The sequence below is a fragment of the Melanaphis sacchari genome, unplaced genomic scaffold, assembly GCF_002803265.2.
Source record: "Melanaphis sacchari strain LSU unplaced genomic scaffold, SCAv2.0 Contig0_pilon_pilon, whole genome shotgun sequence".
Taxonomy (NCBI): Eukaryota; Metazoa; Arthropoda; class Insecta; order Hemiptera; family Aphididae; genus Melanaphis; species Melanaphis sacchari.
The window spans coordinates 4,704,403-4,726,750 of record NW_020270366.1 but is presented as its reverse complement, the minus strand read 5'-3'; the positions used below and the strand labels follow the sequence as shown (position 1 = coordinate 4,726,750).

General features: G+C 28.4%; 1 long non-coding RNA gene across 1 annotated transcript in view; it reads right to left on the bottom strand.

Moving 5' to 3' along the window:
- Window positions 1-1,657: 1,657 nt before the first annotated feature.
- Window positions 1,658-22,348, bottom strand: part of LOC112598206 — a 37,934-nt gene continuing 17,243 nt past the window's right edge. The window contains exons 2-3 of the long non-coding RNA XR_003114880.1: window positions 22,217-22,301; window positions 1,658-2,261 (exon numbers count right to left, since the gene is read on the bottom strand). This is a non-coding gene — a long non-coding RNA (uncharacterized LOC112598206). The remainder of the gene's footprint in view (window positions 2,262-22,216; window positions 22,302-22,348) is intronic.

Below are 22,348 nucleotides of genomic sequence, written 5' to 3'. Positions count from 1 at the left end.
TAAAGTAAAATATATAACATTATTAATATTTCATGAGAACAAGTACCTAATATTATAGTAATTAGTTTCATATTTTATACATTTTTTAAAAAAATGTTAAGTTTTATTTCTATTACACCATTGAAGGCTGAAGTGACCGTTTCTTTGATAACTTAAAGCATTATTTTACATGAAATCATTAAGCTAAATTTATTTCGTTGGTAAAAAATTACTTAATATATTACCAGTTCCACGTGTGAAAGAAGCACTTCTCTTGTTATACGCCGGATAAAAATATGGTTAAAAACGTCTATGTTACAAGATAGATTCAATTATGTGTCTAACTTTGCCCTACGCAGGTCTATGCGGTCTGTTCTAAATTAATAATTTTAATTCTTCCTTCTAACAATCCAAATTTACGTTTGGAAACTAATAATATAAGCAACTAATTGAAAAAATAATATTTTAATATTCTTTTAGTACACATAAATATTAGGTAATACCAATTGTAAATTAAAGTAATTTTAAAATTTAGTATTACTATTTTTACTGCAATATTTAAATTAACTAAACATACATCGTAATATGCATTGTATATTAATATAAATACATGCCATTTGGGGAACTTCTGATGAATGAAATAAAAAAAAATTCTTTACCCAACCCTGTTAGGTACATGTTTTAGTGTGCATATATTTCGACCAATAAATAATAAATTATTGAATAATTTTTATGATGTGCAGTTTTACACTTTTACCTTATAAAAAGTGTATTTAATATTTCTAGATTATAATAAATATTAGATAATATACAAGTTATCTTGATACCGTTTAAAGTCTAGACATAATATTATAATAAATTATTTTTTATCATATATATTATATTGTGCTATTTTATTATACAATATAAAACGTTTTATTATCACTACACACAAATATTCTTAAGTACAAATCGTTTATAATGCGAAAATAATTGTTGTATTCTATCTTATTTATTATAATAGGATATATTAAATGTATATAAAAAGGTGTCTAAATTGATTTGTTAACACTAGTATATAACTTTATATTTAATTTTTATGTTTTCTTATTTATAGAATAATGATAAATAGCATTGTATATATGATTTTAATTTGTATTAAAAATACTGAGATAATAAAAATATATAATTAATCGTTTGTGAATAGTAGCCATGCATAAGCCATAAAAACTAATGATGAATGATGAATATAAAAACATATTTATGTGCAATAAAGAAAACAATGATGACAATTAATTGGACAAAAAAAAAAAAAACACAGTAGAAAATATTTAAATATAAATAATAATTTATAAGTCAGACTTATAGCGTAATTTTTGATATTATTTCAAATATTAAGTACTTATAGGTAGCCAAATCGTGTATACTTTTATAATATAATTTAAACCTATACACCACGTCACGAAATACCTATTTAACAACAGGATTTAGTTCATTTTGATATTTTAGCAGTGTATTTTTTATTTGGTCCAATTTAAATCGTTAGTTTTTTTAAATATTATTTTGATAGCACAAAACATTTTATTTTATTTGTCATATTTTAATGTGTGTTTATGTGTATGCAGAATATTATTTCTCATCTTATACATATTATTATTATTATTATTATGTTTTAATACGTATATTATGTACACAGACATAAAAATAAAAACGCAGTAAACCGATAAACCTGTCCGTTTAAAATACAATAAAAAATATATAAAAATTAGTCGTATTGAAATCATTGTACGCGGGATTTATGCCCGTAGTAAATATAATAATAATAATAAGTGTATACAACCAATAATAAAAATATATAAAAAAAAAAAATAGTAATAATTTTAAACGGTACGCTGTAAAGAAACACACATTTATACTAGCTATTATATACGCGGTGGTGATATGTATGTGTAATAATATATTATGTTATGTATGTATGATACAAAATGGTTCGTAATAACAACCGTTTAAACACTGATAACGCCGTCGTAAACGGGACATTTTAACAGAGCCATTTGAACCGGTGGTATTAATTTTTATTGCTCATTGTGCGCGGCTACATAATAATATTAATAATATTAAAGTGGGAAAGACGCTGCCGACTTGCAGCAAATCGGTCGCTATAATAATAATAACTATTATTATTATAGTGATTATGTGTTAATGACGCGATTTCTTTTGCCGAATCATCGTCGCGGTATCCGTCGTACAGGTAGCGTTCAACAATCCATGATTTTTTTCCTGATTCTGGTCCGGTCGAGTCCCTGAAATCACAAAAATATATTTTACGGCTGAAGTACAAAATAAATACTAAAATATGCAACAAAGTTTTGGCCAAACTAGATCGATATTAAAAAAAATTAAAAAAAACTTAAAACAGGTTAACTGTATAATATATTTATACGTATACATTTGTATAAACACTATAAACGAATAAAAATATCATTGTACCTATACAAATATTATTCGATTTTTTTTTTTTTATTATTAAGAAAGACAATTTACAATTTGTACACAGTAATTACAATAAGCAAATTTGATATTTACATAAAATAAAGTAACATAAATAACGTGCTGAAGAAGAAACCCATATGGTAACATTTATTCGATATTAAAAATTGAAAAGAAATCAATAATATTATAGAATAAGCAATTGAAAATATATTATGGCAACACAAGTGTTTTTACGTTTACCTTCAGATTACAGAAGTTATGATATAATGATTTTATATAATAAATATTAAAATACATAACAAATCAATAACAATTGTATATTTTTTTTTTTCAAAAATTTTTTATGTAATGAATATGAGTAATTGAAATAATTGAAATTACTTGTATTAAAATTTTTACAAACACAAAATTGACCAATGTATTTTTTAATAAGTGTAAAACATGTTTAAAAAAATCATCTTGTGTATTTAAAAATTGAAATTTAGGTATAACTGTCCTGTACATACTTTAACATACAGTATAAATAAATTATTATAATTATATTGTCAAACGAGATAAGTAAACATAATTTACGACGTTAAACTATGAAGTGGTTTCTCTATTATTTTACAAATTCATATGTACCTATATACTCGTACAACGATATTAACGGCATTCGTTATCCATGTACTGTGTAAAAATCAGACCGCGGTATCTACATATGTATATTATGTGTATATTAGATATTCATTGTGCATCGTTAAAAATATAATTACCACTATGCAGGACTAAATGACGATTGATAATACACGCATAGTTCCGACCGGACGTGCGTATTTTACATGGGGTTTTTTCTCTCTGCACACATTACGAGTGTGTGTAAAATAATTTTAAATCGTAAGTTATGGAAAACCCACATAGCAATTGACAAATTTACAGTTGCAGTTTCGATCACCACAATTGAATATGTACGAATACCTGGGTATATAATTATATTACATATCTACATATTCGCCCGCGTGTAAAAATTTATTTTTATTCAATTTTTACTAGTGTAGGTATATATAAAAATATAACACTCAATTGATTACTAATATATAAGTATACACAATATTATTTATATTATAGGTAGGTACATATTGGAGAGATTAAAATATATTCTTCAAGTATATTTAGATTTATTTTTTTTAGTATGAATTTAAATAATATTTATCGTAAGTTATTTGAATTCACATAACATAATATAGGATATTAAATGTAAATATATAGGTATATATAAACATAATAATAACTTTAAAATACCTATAGGCTATACCTAACTCGTATAGTAAAAATATATAATAAGATATTTTTCTGTATTTTACGTTGTTTTTAAGTATATCAAATATTATTATTATATTATTCCACCGTGGTTTCGGACGCGGTAATACAACGAATCAAAATTTATATACTATAATTTATTCGAAAACATAATTTTACATCGTCTATATATATATATATATACGTGGATACCTACTGTGAATATATTTTATTTACACATTTGAACAAACTTATATTATATATATATAGGTATGTGCGTGTATTATTTATATGATATGCATGTACCTATATAGTATATACTATATTATATAATACTAGTTTCGTTAAAAAACAATAACTTATAATATTTTTATTACGCCGTTCGACAGACATATCACTGTAAAACACTAGGAATAAAAATATTTATCATGAGGAAAAAAAATTCAAAATATTATTTATAAACATGGACCTCTGCATGCTGCGGCAGAGACAATAATAATGGCCGCTATGTGGGTCCGAGTCCCGCCCCGTATATACGCAGACACCGATGGTAATCCTATACTCGCCGCGGTATATATATTATTCACACACGTCTAAAGAAATATATAATAATCAGACTATTGTTGCCGTGCATGACACAAATCGTCCTTTGTGGTCATCGCCTCCTCCCCAACCACCCTTTTTTGGTCTCGGACATTTTTGTGCTCGAATTATTTAGGTCACCTATTGTATGCGCATTTAAAAGCAAAATAAATTACAAACCCTGGGTATATCATGTAAGTATATATATATACATATAAATATGTATATGCATTATATGAAACGTGTTCGAATACCTGGACATGAGTGTGCGTGTGCAGGTCCGATTTAAATAATTATTATTGTTGCAATACTACACTTCGTGGTATACATCTATTTCACGTTAGATAATATTATATCTATTGAAATATTATTAACAATTAACATAATATGTTGGAGATGTGCTTATAATGTGGTACAAATGAGGACGAAATAAATACGCTATACATTATAGCTTTTTATTATATTTTGAGTAAATCAATCAATTGTAATCCAAATTATCATACTTAATATTATATACGGGTTGGTTAAGATTTTCTCCTTACAAAGAGTAATATTATTATTATATTTTACAATTTATTTTTATTATCGCTGTAGATAATAATAAAATATAATATAAAGTCATTCATAATTGAGTAACAATGTAATTTTATCTACTTATTATATTACAATGCATAATTGTGACTTAGAAATTATAACTTTAAATAATAATATTACCACCTATAGTATTTATAACTTAGATACGTTGTGACATATTTAGATACAATAAGTAAAATGTGTAAAATATGTACCTATAGTTGAAAAAACACCGACTCTATCTTTATTTAAATTGTACGGCTCAAAAATATAATATGTTCACACACGTACGTTATATTTAATCAAAATGACATTGCTATTTATACCTTATATAAAATATATTATATTAACCAACCCATATAGGATACATATTTTATTGATTTCAAACATATACTGTTTATAGATATAATAAAGTAATATAGATGCTAATGAAATTTTCTGGGAAAAATTGTGGTGATAAATAATGTCTGTGAGCAGAGTGAACAAATGAGTTTGCGCGTCATACAGTTTTATTATGATAGATGGATTGCAATGATCAATAATATGAAGCTATTGAGTTATTGTGTAATTTATATATATATATATGAATGAATTTTTGTATATATATATATATATATATATATATATATATACATAATTTGTTAAAATTATGTGGAAAACTTAAGACGCTTTTTTATCGTATTAATATTTTTGTCCAATGACATTATACATACTATATTGTGTTAAACTCACTACAATTTAAATTTGAAAAAATGTAGATTTCCAGAATTTTTAAATTAAAACTTTGTTGTATAGTTTAATTTAGTAGCTCCCGACTTCATTTGGCGTAAATATGTATACACATGTTCAGCTATCGTCGACGCGAGGAGTACCATTTTCATTTATACATAATACTTAAGGCACGCAGCGCGTATACAAAAAGCAATTTTCATTATTAAACGTAACAAATAGTAGTGCGCCGCAGTGGTGTAATAATAATAACCGTGACGAGAATTGTGCGTATATACAGCACAGCATCACCGGTCCTGCACATATATACAGCGACTGAGCCCGGGGGCGGTAGAGGTCAAAGAACGATCGTCCTCGGCACATGCGGTGGCGGCAGGGGAAGGATAAGGACGGCGACTTGCGAACAGCGGTGAGAGTACGGGGCGAGTGGTCGCGGGTTGTCGAGGGAGGGGGCGCAAACTTTGTTCAATTTCCGACGAGAGCTCTTGGGGAGAAAATCCATTGGCCGGGCGCTCGCGAGAGATACGAGTTAGAGACCGCACATCAGCGTTAAAACCCAACCCGCCGCAGCCTCTACGCGGGCCGACCGGCGCACCATCTGCGTCCCTTTTTCGCGCTCACTATTATGTATACACTCACAGCGATCTCCCTCTTTTTCTCGCTCTCAGTTACTCTCTCCTCCCGCCCGCGCCGACGTGAGCCCCATGGATTCATCCCCCGGGAAAAACTGCCGCTACTACCGCACCGTGTGCACATTTTCTCGTGGAGAGTTTTAATAAATTAAACCGATCGCGGTCTGTTGTATATACAATATATATCCACGCTTATATATTATGAGAGACGAACTTTAAACGGGCGCGCGTGGTGACAAACCACAACCGCGGACACGAAACGTACGGTATATATTAGATTATTAACCATGCGCGGTATGTATATAGTGTTGAATAATTTATAGACTATTATTATACGTCCATAATTGGTACCTACAGCTAACACGGTCACTGTGCAAAACGGCACACGATAGATAAATGCGCGCAGCACACTCTGCCACTGCAAGTTTACCGCGAATATTAGCCTGGACGGTTTCGTGGTGGGAGGAATTATGCGAATTAAAGGACCCGGCGATAAGACGCAAGTAGTTAACGCGGTATATTCAACGACTTGAGCGGTGATTATAGAGGTTATACACCTAAAGTTGCTACACCCGTGTTAATATTGTTGTTGATCAAGAAGTCCGGTGGGAGGTATAAATAATATTATTAATATTATATCTCGACTAAAAGGAACGGCACATAACATTTTTCTTCAAAATTTAGTTTTTTTTTTTATCGTACGCCGTTACTCAAAAAATTGCCTTTAACTTTTGAAGTTTGACTTAACATGGTCGACAAAATAAAAAAGTTATACACTCAAAACGCCTGCGAGTACAGTGTATATCTAGTGAAACTAAATTTGTTTCTACTCTCTTGTATACAATTAAGTAAAAGTTATTTGATGTCTTATGTAACCAAATTACTCACATTAAAACATTTCACTTTTTTTTTAGATCATTTATGGCGCACAAAGCTATAATATAGTGACAAGTACAATATAGTTGATTTATTAATATAACATCATAGTTATATTACATGCATATTATATAATTATAAATAGCTTTTGAAGGACTCGGAATTTTTTTTATTATCCAATAATTTAACTACGCCAATATTTTTAAAGGTTATAATATTATAAACGACATATTATTGTAAATAGCAACTGTAATGCATACCTCTTGACAATATAAACCGTAAATTAATTAATAGTTTTTATTTTAATTGATACAGCTATAGCTATTTTATAGTGGAGCGTATTCCGTTAAATCTTCAGTGTTCAGTACTTATTCTATACTTAAACCAGACAGAAATATACGTAAATGATAAACATATAGTACACATTTCTATGATTTGCATCGTTGAAAGCTTTTACGATTTGCAGGGATTTACACGCCACGAAATAGTATTTAATAACAATATTAAGTGTCAATGTATATAAATAAATACATAAAATCACATATGCGATTAATAATAATATACTCTACCCTATTTTAATATCGCACTAAAACGGTGTACACTGTGCATATAATATGAAAACGGCGTATATTATTACTCATAGCGATTAGCTACGCTGGCTACGAGATTATTTCTATTAAATAAAAAGTTATTAATATTATTGTTCTATAGCACCGAACAGCAACAATTAAGATCTTTATGCATTTTTAAGTTTCATATTTTATTTCGATAACAATCAATGAAAAACAAAATTTCATTTTAGTTTTTCCAAATTAGAAATTTCTGTTTCAGTTAGTTCCTATTTCTAATAGTTCAAATATAATTTATGCGTAGTTCAAAAAAAGAAGTAGAAATATGTCAGAAGATCAACAATATTATTAACGTAAAATAATAACTTTAGTACAAATAATGCTTTAAAAAATATCAAAATATCGGTTCCGATTCGGGAGTCAGAAATTTTTATGGAAAACTATTTTTTTTCTTCGAAATAATGTCAATACTTTTGGTCTTTTATTTTCCAGTGCATCCACTGATTATTTGAAAATCCGATAGTCGTAGAAACGGTAAATCGTTACCAATGCGTGTCGTTATTCATCAATGAAAAATTTTCAATTATGTATTGTGTGAATTAACATCAAAAATAAAATCGTCGTATACGCGCTGAATGATAATGTTAATAATAATAATAATAATAATAATTTACATTCACAATACATATCTTATGTTTATTTATTTAGTTTTTTCGTATTTGTTTTCATTTCAAGAGAGAAAGAAAAAAAAACAGTTTTTACATAGGTATACGTATATATTATTATGAAGTTTGTACGCTGGCCGTATACCTACAATAAATTGTCCAGTAACACGACACTTACGCTTACAATAATAAACGTATATAATTTTGGTGCACGAAAAGTAAACAGCGTTCTTCGGTCCAAAAAGTCGAAAAATCGATTTCGGCCGCACTGCACGCTCCTCGCTGTAACGAGCAATCGGATTTTTTTTTATTTAATAACCTTAAAACAGTAATCCTGTCAACGTCAATTTATATCCGTGAGGCCGTCGCCGGTCCCACTCGTGTGGGTAACGGCTGTTTTTGAAGGAAAAAACTATACATACTACACCAATAAGCGCGTACAAACACACACATACATCTCCTATTATAACATATATATACTTGTAGCCGTTTCCAAATGTGTTTTCAGGTCACATCGTATCGCAGTGGAAAAAAACGTGCGATACAATGCCTCCATGAGAAAAAATACCTCTAATATACAATATAATATATTATACTATACAGAATACAGATAGGTATAGTATGACTCGCAATAGAAACGAGTAGAACGCGCACGTATATAATATAGGTATAGCATTGTTCTTTACGGCGAAGGTCGAAAATTTAAATGTAAGACAAGAGTCTTTCAAAAAAAAAAAAAAAATGTTCTCTGTTTATTCCGTTTATAGTCAATTCATATAATATAAAACTTTTATTATAAAATTACATACTTACCTATAATATAAGAGATGGAAATTTAACAAAATCTATTACTATTTGTAGGTACAGTTTATATTATATTGTTAGTTGTATAGGGCCGATATTTATACAATAGATACTTATTACAGACTCTGTTTTGAGATTTATTTGAAAACTATTTCTGCACACGGGATAAAAATGTTTTTAAATATTAATTGTAAAATATCTGGTATAATTTTTCAAAATACAATGAAAAAAAAAATACTAACTCCTCTTATGTCATAGAGATTTTAAATAAGTATATATTATTATTAATTAATAATTTTATTCTTTGAATAATTATAAAATTTGATTTAAAATTCAAAATAAAATTATTTCTTTTTTTAAATTAACTTTTATGTGATAAGGGCAATTAACATAAGTACAGGACGAACTTTAATTTACATCAATCGTGACTTACAAATCGATACTAATTATTATATTATAGACAGATGCTACTGTACTGATAGTATTGACTGTCGATCAGATTGATAATATGAATTTTAACCATATTAATATAATATTTTTTAAACACAATCAACACAATAGCAAGTACTTGTAACAATTTCAATTTCACAAACTCACACAAGTATTTAAATTAAAAATGTAATGAAATTTATCATAGGAATTAACATATAGTAACAATATTATCAATTTAGATTTTTTTTTTTTTTTGAAAAAAAAAGACTCTTATCAGAAATTTTTATCGAGGAGAAGAATATGAACATTTGAGTGAATAACTTAATTATTTACCATGATTCCACGATACGGTATTTTGAGAAAATTAAATAGAAAACATTTGATTATTCAAGTACTTATATATTATGTTTTAAAGAGAGATAAAAGTTGTTTTATGTACGACTATTTTGAGGTATAATTTATTTAATAAATTATCTCTATACAAACATCATAGCAAAGTAAAATAAAAAATACCAGACTTTAAATCAATATCTGATATTTATTTCTATAACACAACTAAAAAGTCGATATTTTACTTGATAATAATTATTGGTTGTATTATCATAGTCCACATCTAAGATGGCGAGTCGACGAAGCGTTTCTGTTCAAAACCGAATACTATAACAAGTATGTACAACCCTATCCTTAATTAGTTGGTAATAATATTAAACAGATGTCACGATCTATGATAGATATTATATAAACAATACGCATATGTTTATTGTTTATAGCTTCTACGTCTTTGAGTAAAAACTGTGCCTACAGCACGTGAAACGTTCGACATTAATACATTATATTATTCTAATACGAACAGAATTTTATGTTAATATTTTAATATTTGAAAATTTAATATTATAGCCTGGGTATAATATTAACATAATATTTTATATATTATAACATAAGATATCACGCGTATAATAAATTATATATTATATTATATTTTATTGGTACTTCTGTACCATTTCGGCGTTTACGACATGCGGTTTGAAAATAATAATTATCGTCCATCACGTGGCGCAAATAACATAATATAACAATTTTGATGGTTCTATAGGTATACAACTTTTTCCAAGCCTGAAATTTAGAAAAACGTGTAGTAGGTATTCTATAATAGCACGTATCAAATCTCTGTTATCAGAATAATTACGCAACGTCTGTGGCCAGTCGTAATATATTTTTTTTAAAAGCCGCTTTTTACCATCAACTCACCACGTTATAATGCCGAGACAGAGATGAGAGTGCTTATATAGTATACGCACCCGTATACGATAATATAGCTGGCGTTAGTCAACAACAGAGGACGGATATATTATAAATAAGAATATTATAATAATATGTTATATTCTGTAAATCCTCTTAATCATAGTATTTTTTTTAAATATTACCATAAGCTTTTAGTAAATCGTATTTGTCGGACACACGTTGTATACGTGTGGTGGTTGATATAGAGAACGTATGTGATGCGCTCCGTGTAAAAAGTTGGCCATTAGTTATTATAATATAGTGTCCGAAAACGTCTGGTTCCATTACTAAAAATGGAAATACACGTAAAATTATTGGTTTTAACGTTTAATTTATGTCTCGACGACCACCGCGTCCAAGGCTGTAGCATAATATTATATGTCCTCTTAGCGACGTTGTATTATTTGCGAATGTGTTCGGCAGATAAATACCTATGAAAATCGTTAAAAACATAATATTCTGTCTCAGTTATACGCAATAACCATCTTAATATATTTATATATACCATATATTATGACGTATAGGCATCTGTGCTACATTTTTACTGAAGTACGAATATATGAAGCAGTCGCTCTGTATCTATATATATATATATATATATATATGTGTGTGTGTGTGTTATAATTTTATTTTTTACTAGTCAACAGTTACAGCATAATAATACGATAAAAAAACGTGTACATGTAAAATGTTTTCTATTGAATGAAAATAATATGAATAGGTATGATACCTTTTATTGGAGTGTGTTTTTTATTGTAGAATAAAAAAAATTATACACATATATATAAAATAAATTTCTGTCAATTACTATTAAAATATGTAAACAAAGCTTACAGCAAAATTAATGGTCCTGATAGATATGTATAGTAAACCAATAATAAGCTAAAAATACATTAAACCATTGACGGTCATTTATTGTATTTTATAATGAGCAACAACAATAACATATAGAAATAGTAAGGCGAAGTATGTGCCCCTTGTGTGTATCACTGTAGTGTGAATACATTTAACTCTGCAGCATATACACGTCGTCATAAGATTTGTCTGCGGGATATCGGTTTCGGGATGTGCGCGAGTATCGTGATATATTGTACATGTAGAAATATCTTTATTTTTTTTTTTTTTTAAAGAAGAAGAAGAAAAAAGTGAATCCCCTGTGACACAGCTGTGGAGTACGCGATATCTGCAACACAATCGACGATTTATTATATCGTCTTATATATATATATATGTGATGTGTGCTATCGAATTTTTTGCCAAAACTTCCATTGTGTAAATCACGCGTACACCGCACGCACGCCCGCGCACACATCTATAAATAACGCCGAGTAGTCGACGTTATAGTCGTACTACGTGAAAAGACGCGACGGCCGGCGGCAGCGGCGTTTGCGACCGAAAAACAGACTATATATATATATATATATATTATACATGTGTACTTATCCGGCGGCAGCCCGCTGGGTCGTGTATATACGCGTAATCCGTTTGCAGCCGATTGTCGCCGCGACCCCGATTTATTTTTCGCCCCTCCTCCACACCCGTTGTCGGCGGACCTATTTCGTATTTCCCATAGTGTAATACCGTCCCACACATTGAATCTCACATAAACACACACACATATATATATATATATATATTATGTATGCATAAAAACTCGTGCGTTATCTGCAGACCTCTCACTAGCCCCGAGGCACGTGTATCATCCATATCGCCAAAAATGCCCTTTACCAATACCACTGCAATATATGTAACATAGATTATAATAATTTATTCAGACTATATAATAATAAACTATTAAGTACATAAAATATATTTCATGGAAAATGTGTACGTATACGAGTAGATAGTATAGGTATTTAAGCCTGCAGCTCATTATCGATTATCGCAGTAAACTTGTATACGGTAATCAGTGAAAACCAACCTGCCTATATATATGTTTATATGATACTAATGTAGGTACCATTCATAAATTAACTTTTTTTTAAACTACAAAAATACAATAAATACACCTACACCATTTGTACTTTTTTTGTAAAGAATACTAACTAATTCAAGTATCTATTATAGCAGTTTAATAGAGTAATTTATTATTAGTACCAAGTTGATATTTTATAAAAATTTTAATATTCCCTAAAATAAAGTAAATAAAACTTTTAATTATGTTTGAAACTGTTGATGAAATATCTATGTATCATAATAAATAATGATTGAACAATTAATTCGATTGCAATACATACGTCGTGAACTATAGATCGTTTTAATACAATTTTTCATGCGAAAATTTTTAAACTCAATGAAAACATCATTAACTATACAGACATAAAATTTATTGATGCACGGGGACTAATATATAATATATAAACTGCTGCACGTGTAATGTATATTTTGACAACCGTTTCTACCGTCTATAATATATATATATACATACATACATATTACATGTGTATTTGTGTTCGTGCAGCATCAAATGATGGTTTACAATACTGATACATATATATATATATATATTTACTTACAATACACGTATACATAGATACGAGAAAACATCGCGTACACAAAATAATTCAGAATTTCCCCCAGGAACAGTAATCGGACTCATGAAAGTAAATCGTCGTCAATGAACGGTGTATAGAGCATTCAGAACGAACAGAAGATAAAACGAAAAGGCGGAAAATAGTATTGCATGCCGACCTTTAGCGGAATTACGAACACTGCATGTCTGTGATGGTACCTATAGTAATATATACCCATATTATGTGAGAATATGTGTGTGTGAGAGATCATAACGAGACACAAGACCCTTTGCAGTGCTACTCATTTATATATATATATATATGTAGGTATATAAGATTGAACGCCAATATACATTTGTTATGTATTTCGTTTTTGCCCACGTGGTCCAAAAGAATAGCGTCGATTTCTCACAAGAACATATAAATAAACGATTCGCCAGGGCCATCTACCGGAATAGCTTTTACTTTAAATCGCCAATAGTGTACATATATATAATACATATGTATGCGCGTATACACGTATATATAAAACATTCGCATGCGGCTACCGAACAGTAATTTGAACGTTTCACACTGCACGTGAAACCACGCGTGTTATACGCCAGTATATGTTATATACACTCAGTTCCTATACCAATCACTATGTTATTTACAATAATAAATTATATAGAGTTTGTAAGTTCGGAGTTCTGCATTTGGTTGGGTTTTAAAATAGTTATTTTTTCATCGACTGTGCGCTACGGGCAGATTACGCTTTAACGTCTTGAGACATTAAGAATGTCACTATAGACAACAAATCCCGCAAAAATCTACTATATATCTATGAGTCTATGAATATATTCAATTTTATTTACCATCGTAATAATATCTATTTTATTATAAACGTGTATAAAATTGTAATACACAGAATATCCTTAAGCTTGGATACAGGCAAACTTCTCACTCTTTAAAGTGAAGAACAATTGTACGCTTTAAAAGCTAAAAAAATTGCGATATGTATACAGCGTTTTAAATCATTTTTATTGGTTTAAAATATTCTGTAAAGAGTTAGACATAAAAATAAAAAATTCGTATACTCAATTGTATTGTGTTTTGATTATTATTAACATGAGATTAAATAAATGACATTCGATCGAGGTTAGTTATTGAGTGGGACTATATAATATAACATCTCTCCCTCCAACTATAAAAATCTACGTAAAGTTACGCCTATATACCACTCCCGCGAGATGTCTATGGCAGGTAACGAATTTATTGCGATTTCAATTTAGAAAACATTTATGAATCACTATTCACTACTAGCGGGAAACACTTGTGAATCGTGAACCATTTAAAACTAACTAGATTTTTTTTTTTTTTTTTTTTTGGTAGCTAATTGAAACATATCTCGAGTTTATTTTAACACCAAATACACTGAGATTATTATGCTCTTCCGAATGTTGCACAGAACCCTCACCATCATTCCAAATTTTCAACTTTACATGCCATGTGTGTGCAACTGCGGTGTGAAGTAAACTCATGCGTGTTACCGATATAAAAGCGAATAAAAAAAAAAAACTCGAAATGCCTTTCTTTGGGAAACGTTCTAAATTGGTTGTTGTAATTTTTTACGACTACGGCACAGTATATTTTTGCCGATATTCTGCAACAATATACAACGTTGATAATATGATATTATTTTGACAAAGAATGCACATTATGCAGCGGCTATTAATCATTCGATTTTATGTACATGAAAAAACTATTTACGCAATATAATTATCATACTACGATTTACAACTCAAGTATAAATTATATTATCATGTGTATACTTGGTAAAATGTATATTGTATACTCCGGTGATTTCTGCTTCTATTATATTAAGTACAATATAATATGTTTATAATAATAATATTATTTTGAATCGCCTTATAAGAATATTCTTTTTTTTTCTCCTTCACGAGGTGATAAATTAATCGATAGACGGCCAATGAGAAACCCGTTTGTCCGGATACGTTCGAAATATTAAAAACTCTGGACAGACGCGAACGATATTTCGACTCCTCCTCACGCACTTCTACACGTGGTAACCTATTCCGTTTTTTTATTGGTGCCGGACAATGACGGCCGTCAAAGTCGTAAATTACGCAAAGCCTAAGTATTCATAAAACTGTTAAGTATATGTTTTGAATGTCAGTCCTAATGAGACGAACGCACACTGCTGCTTCCATCGAACACATAGCTTGCGCACCGTTCCGCTGTAAAACTTTGGAATAAATTGTTTTAGCGCCGTTTTCGTTAAATAATCGACGTAGGTACGCATATGAAGTCGTTTGCGGTAATTATTTTATTTTTATCAACATCTACAATCGTTTTATATTTTTATAATCGACACCATGGATATAAAATATGTATTGACATAATGCACATGAGTTATTCTTCAATGATTTCCAAATAAACGAAAAAAATCGCGACTTTAATCAATTTATTGATTTTGCAATAAATAAATGTAACTGAATATTTTATCACAATAATAATAATATATAACTGATATACTTTTAGAAAATTATTTTTGATTGCCATTTGTTATGTGTGTGGCAGTAATTATAGTTGTTTGATGTTGTTTCATTGACATTAAATTACGTAAATATAATATCATAAATTCAAATAGATTATGAAAAAATAACCAATAAATTTAGTTAAATCTTATACAATACTGTTTGTTGACTACGTGCATTTATATGCTTGAATAATTCTTTGTTACTATAAAATCGTTATAACTATAGGTATGCTTTTGTAATTGATTAAGAAAAAAAAGCCATGACGTTATAAATGGTTATAAATTATATTATGGTATTGAAAACGGAATAACAAAAGACTTTTTCATTATTTTGTTATATGTACTTATTTTTTTATACCTGTAGATACATTTACAAGTCATCATATTGTTATAAACTATCTAGGATTTTTTGAACGGTCTTAAAAATTACCGTTTGATGTATACCGGGAACAAAGATATACGAGCGCTTCAATTAATCTTACCGGGTACAAAGTATTTTGACATTTGGCTTTGTCCAAAGGATAATGGCAGTTTTGTGTTCGCGAAAAATTAGTTTTTTACTGCTTACCAGGGGAGATATATGTTCCTCACGCGCGTCGTAAATCCTAAGTCTTTTGTGAGATTTGTATTTGTGTGGAAGGTACCTCCCATTTGTGATATGTGCAAAAAATATTAAATTCCTGGCAGCAGAATTATTGTTATTAAAAACGGGAGAGAGAACACTAGATAGAGATACTATTTTTTCATCTCCAAACGTCTTATTTTCTATATAAATAGCTAAAATTCTACCCTCGGGAAATTAATGTATTTTATTACCGGGGTTGAATATTTTGACACGCATAGGTTAAAAAAAATTTATTATTTATAGTCGCATGCTCGTTATGTAGGTACAAATGTCTTCACCTTCCTTCATTTTTATGTTGTTATTTTATTATTAGTTTAGGAACAAATTATATCCAAGTAGGTTTTAATCTACAATATTTTCACTAAAAAATAATATTCGTTAGACGCGCATATATTTATTTTATTATCTATGGTTTTGAGTATAGTTTTAATATAGTATTTATCATATTATGTATATAAATGATTATTATTCGATAATCTTAAATATCTTAATGATGAAATAAAACATTGCGTTATTGTGGTCATATTATAAAGCACTTACTAACTACTATATCTAATTGTATATTATCGTCCATCATGCGATAATATCTTTTTTTAAATATTATTTCATAGCAGAATTGGCAATTACGAAGTCAAACAATGATCAGAAGTTTACTATTATTAAATATGTATATTATATGTAATTTTAAATAAAATGCAGATATTATAAACCTTACTTAACAACCGATTAGTTCGTGTATGAAATATATACGCATAATAACCGTTGAAATTCGAGTGGATTTCTTCAACATAATTCATCTTAGATCGTCTTGATATTGTAGTTTATTAAACGATTGAACACAAAATCTTCAGTAAAATGTATTAACACAGGTTTACTGTATATTATTGTTATAATATTAATTATTAAATATTGTACAATCGTTTGAGAAAAATGAATGGTAATAATACGTCTAATACGTATAAGTAGGTACCTAATCCATAAATAATGAATCCAAAAAGTCGAAATATCATAGAATATATTATGCAAAGTATAAATTATAGGAAAAATATTCTAAATGAATTCTGTATCTTTATACGAGTGCAATGAAAAAGAACAAAGTCTAATATATGGGACATTTCAACAAAATCGTATGATAATAATATATTATATGTAATTTATAATATATAGGTATATCGTATACAAATACTGCGTGCCAACAAAAAAAGTCCGAGAATTACACATTTGTAAAAGAATTTTCTAAATTATAGTCTTGTTTGAAAATATTTTTACAATTTCGTGTGCAGTGTGCCAATATACATTCTCAACTATAGTCTCTACTCTCTATAGAGTCTATATAGATGATATTTTTAAACGATTTGATTTATATTATATAATTTAATAGACTCTATTGAATAGAGTATACTATATACTATATACTATAATTATGTATAAGTACACATTTATACTTAATTTTTTCGAAGAACATTCATTATTTCAAAAGTTTTTGAAAATATTTTTCATAACATTTGAAGTTATTAAACATACCACGTTTTATTATCGTTATCATTTTTTAGATATTTTACTTACTTGAATTACAGCTTATATTTTTGATTTCATATTTCATAATAGGATGTTTTTTAAACGGCTTTAATGTATAAAATACAAATTTTGAACATTTAGTTAATAAGTTAAATATTCAAAGTTTAAATGAACGGAGTAGAGTGTCATAATAGTGTTCCTTAAAATATTGGCCCACTTCTCCGATCATCAAAACATTTTTATTATTAACTATAAAATATAAGTAAATAACACAACATAAAATATACGATTAACATATGTGTTAAGAATGAAGTTAATTGTTATTTACATGAAAAATATGTCACTCATTACCGGTACTTTTAACGGAAAAGGAAATTTATATACAAAACATATGTATTTTTTTCTTTAAATTAATTACTCGTTCAAAATTCGATGTTTGTGCATCCAAAAGTTCTATTTTTAAATAAAAAGTAATGTTTTCTTAAAATTAAGTTAAAACTTAAATAATAAAAATCAATTATAAAAATAATTTAATTATTATTTTTTATATGTTGTTCTTTAATAACTCTACATTTTTAAAAATGCAAATTTTTAAGATAATTGGCGTTGAAATTAAAATAATTTCCCAGTTATTATATATTTTAATATTTTATAAAATGTATTCATGATGTGAAATTATATTACTTAAGTTATTTGGTTGAAAACATCTTTTACATTGATATTTTAGCAGGAATGTCATAAAGCATTCTACATAGAATTTTTTTTTTCGATTAGTAATTCTACTACCACGTGTACTAGGTTTCTGAAAAACTGACATGAATAAACCTTGTATTTGCTAAAAAAACTAAAGGTGAAAAAAATTTACTCATATTAACAGAATTTTAGAACGTCGCACGGTACAAGAGGAAGGGTAGTAGACTCTCCTTCAGTGACACGCCTATTTGATGCTTGAAATTAACGAGAAATCTATATTTTTTGGATAACAGAATAAATATTAAATAACAATACAATACTCAAATTAGTGTATAAAATCTAAATGTATCTTGGTACATAAGGATATTATTAAACGATTCTTTTCATCGTTCTTTGCCATCGTCGTGACCACGAGAATAAGTGCTTCGAAACGACATAATATTATATACATGCGTACAATATACTACATGAGTACTTCGATCTTACAAGCTGCACCGAGGTCTGAAGTGTGTGCGAATGAAAATATCCAGCGGGCGGGTTGATTGAAAAAAAATAAAATAATTTCCGTCGTACACACGTTACATACGCACTGGTTGGGGAACACTCCTTCATACATTATATATCACATGGATCGCGTGCTGTTAAAACGATGATTCAAATCGCGTTTCCGGTTCGTAAATATTTATATTTATGCGTGTATGTATGTTCTATATTTGTCGTATAGATATAACGTTCCGGTATACATGATGTATCTACACATCGTCTACTGCCGCTATATGGTTATAGCCTTATAACCTAGCCTTATAAGTCATAAACGTCTACTACTGCAGACCTACCTCTCGTTACTATTGCGTTAAAAACTGTCGTGCGGTTTCAGGGTGCTATATTGACTTACCCATATATATATATATATATATATATATATATATATACACCACTGACGTTGCGAAGTATTCTTATCGTGTAAACAGTAATGACTAATGAGCGTAGTATTGTCATATGATATTATCAGGGGGGTGTGCACAGTATATTATTAAAAACTGAGTGCAAGCACTGTAGCAAGCACTCCAACTTGCGACATCGTTTGCATTATTTCTCGCAAATGGAAATCAACGGCATATAGAGGGGAAGGAAGAATAATAAAATGATAAAATACCTAAGTTTATCAGTGAGATACGATATATTATATGTATAAATTGTTGATCTCATGCAGCTCCCTATTTTTTACATAGAATATATTATATATAATCAACGCTATGTTTGCGTCCGTAATGCTTTATGACGCACACTCGCTTTTTCGAGTTATTTTCTTTCTTTTTTTTTTTTTAGTACATATATAAATATGTGTGTGTGTGTGTGTGTAAATGCGTTAGAGGGAATAATGTAATGGAATAACGTAATGAGCATTCTCGAGTTGAGTCGCAGCAGCGCCGCGTGTCGAAAACGACCGCCTGAAACAGCTGCGTGTCCCCTCCGCCAACGCCTCGTCGACAATGAAAACTTTACTATAATATAAGCGCCCCTCAAAAGTCGAAAATTACTTTAAATAAAAAAAAATACACACACGCGTATCATATGAAAACGAAAAAATTAGTTGATATGTATATACCTATTGTATCGCATAAACTTAACAATATATTATGCGTATGAGCGTATGTAATAAATATATTACATTAATTATGTTATGTATTATCGTGAAAAATGTTGAATTCGTTGTTATTTATTGACCTTAATATTTACATTGAATACCTAAAAAATCGACACCAAATTCAAAACGTAAATTTAAATGACTCTTTGATATATTATAGGTTGGAGAAAGGGAGGTAGTTCCGTACGAGGGGAAAATCTGTATGATAAAGTTTTCTGAATATTGAGTCAAGATAGAAAAAAAATTATTGATGTTTATTTATCCATGACCGTATGTTTATTGTTATCGACAACTATATTAACCTTATTTGCAATAAATTCTCGTTCAAATTCCTATTATCATAAAATATTTTAACCGCTAATTTTTGTTCATATATTATAATTAAAAATATTTATACTTAATTTTGTTTGATGTAAAAGAAAACTGTGTAAAATTACAAAAAATTAAGTACCTATTTAATGATATAGCTAATTAGAAAAAATATTGCTTGTACTTTTTACTTAATTACTGTTAATTTAAAGTCACTTACTATGGGGCTAAACCATTGAGGTTAGGTATGCTATGTATGCTATTGCTATAGGTACCTATATACGTGATCCTATAGTTAATAAAATTTGATATCAAGTATTATGCAAATAAATAATAATTATGAAGCAAAAAATAAATATTTATCAACATTAAATATTAGCTAAACATAATAATCATTCTAACAGTACCTAAAATAAATCTCTACTTCAAATCCCCCCACGTAACTCCCATGATGTTTACATTATATTATAATAGATAAATGGACGGCATAATTATTTTATAAGAGATGAACTTATAGGTAATAATTTGTGATTATTAAAAATTTTTTATCAAGCATAATATTATGTACAACCCATTATTTTTCTATTGTTTTAAATCATTTAACCATCATACTATTTTGCCTTAAGACAAAAATATTTTTACTCTACTTATGGAACAAAATCATGTTTTCGAGTATTTTTAAAATGTGGATGATTTTTTTTTAAGTTCATACAAAAAAAAAAAAAAAAAAAAATGCTTAAATATTATTGAAAGTAACAATATTTTTATATAAATTATATTACTTAATATATATATATTCAAATTTCTAAAATTTTGTAAGTTCTACAAGGCTTATAAGTTATTAGTACAATTCTGCCCCGCCTTCCAATATATATTAACTATACAACTCCCAGTGGAGAGTAAGATTGAATTAAACCAATAAAAAATTATTATATAAGCGTATACCAAATGATTCGTTGTACGATTAGTATTTTCAACTCAATTTTTCTACAAGATTAAAAAAAACTGTATATAAGTATATTTTACAGAAATGAGGTTTTTAATTTCATTTTTTGGTTTGGATTTTATTTTTTATAAGTACTTATTTTTTAATTTCATATCTTAATATAATTATAATTGTTATGTTTATTACCTTTAAATTATACACATATCGAATATCTATTAAACTAATATTTTATTACCTACTCTAATTATAATACATAATTATAATATAAACACCTTAGCGAGAATTTATGTATATATATTTTTAATAAGTAGGTATACTGTATATACTGATATTAAACTTACATTTAAACAATAATATTATATATTCGACATATGTATACATTAAACATAGGAAATAAATATAACGATAACGATATAATACTATAAAAACTTAAGTCTCTGCAATAAGTATGATTAGAGCGTTTTCAACGTTATATTATATCAATATGCATTATTTACGAGGTCGATATAATATATTATAATATTATATGTTTATAATATATTATTATACTTACATTTATTTGTCCGATTTTGTATGCAGTGTCCTTAACGCTTGATGATAACCATTCCTCGGACAATTTCACACTTTTTCAATGGCATCTAAAAACATATAAATACATTATTTTATTACCCACAAAGTGTACAAT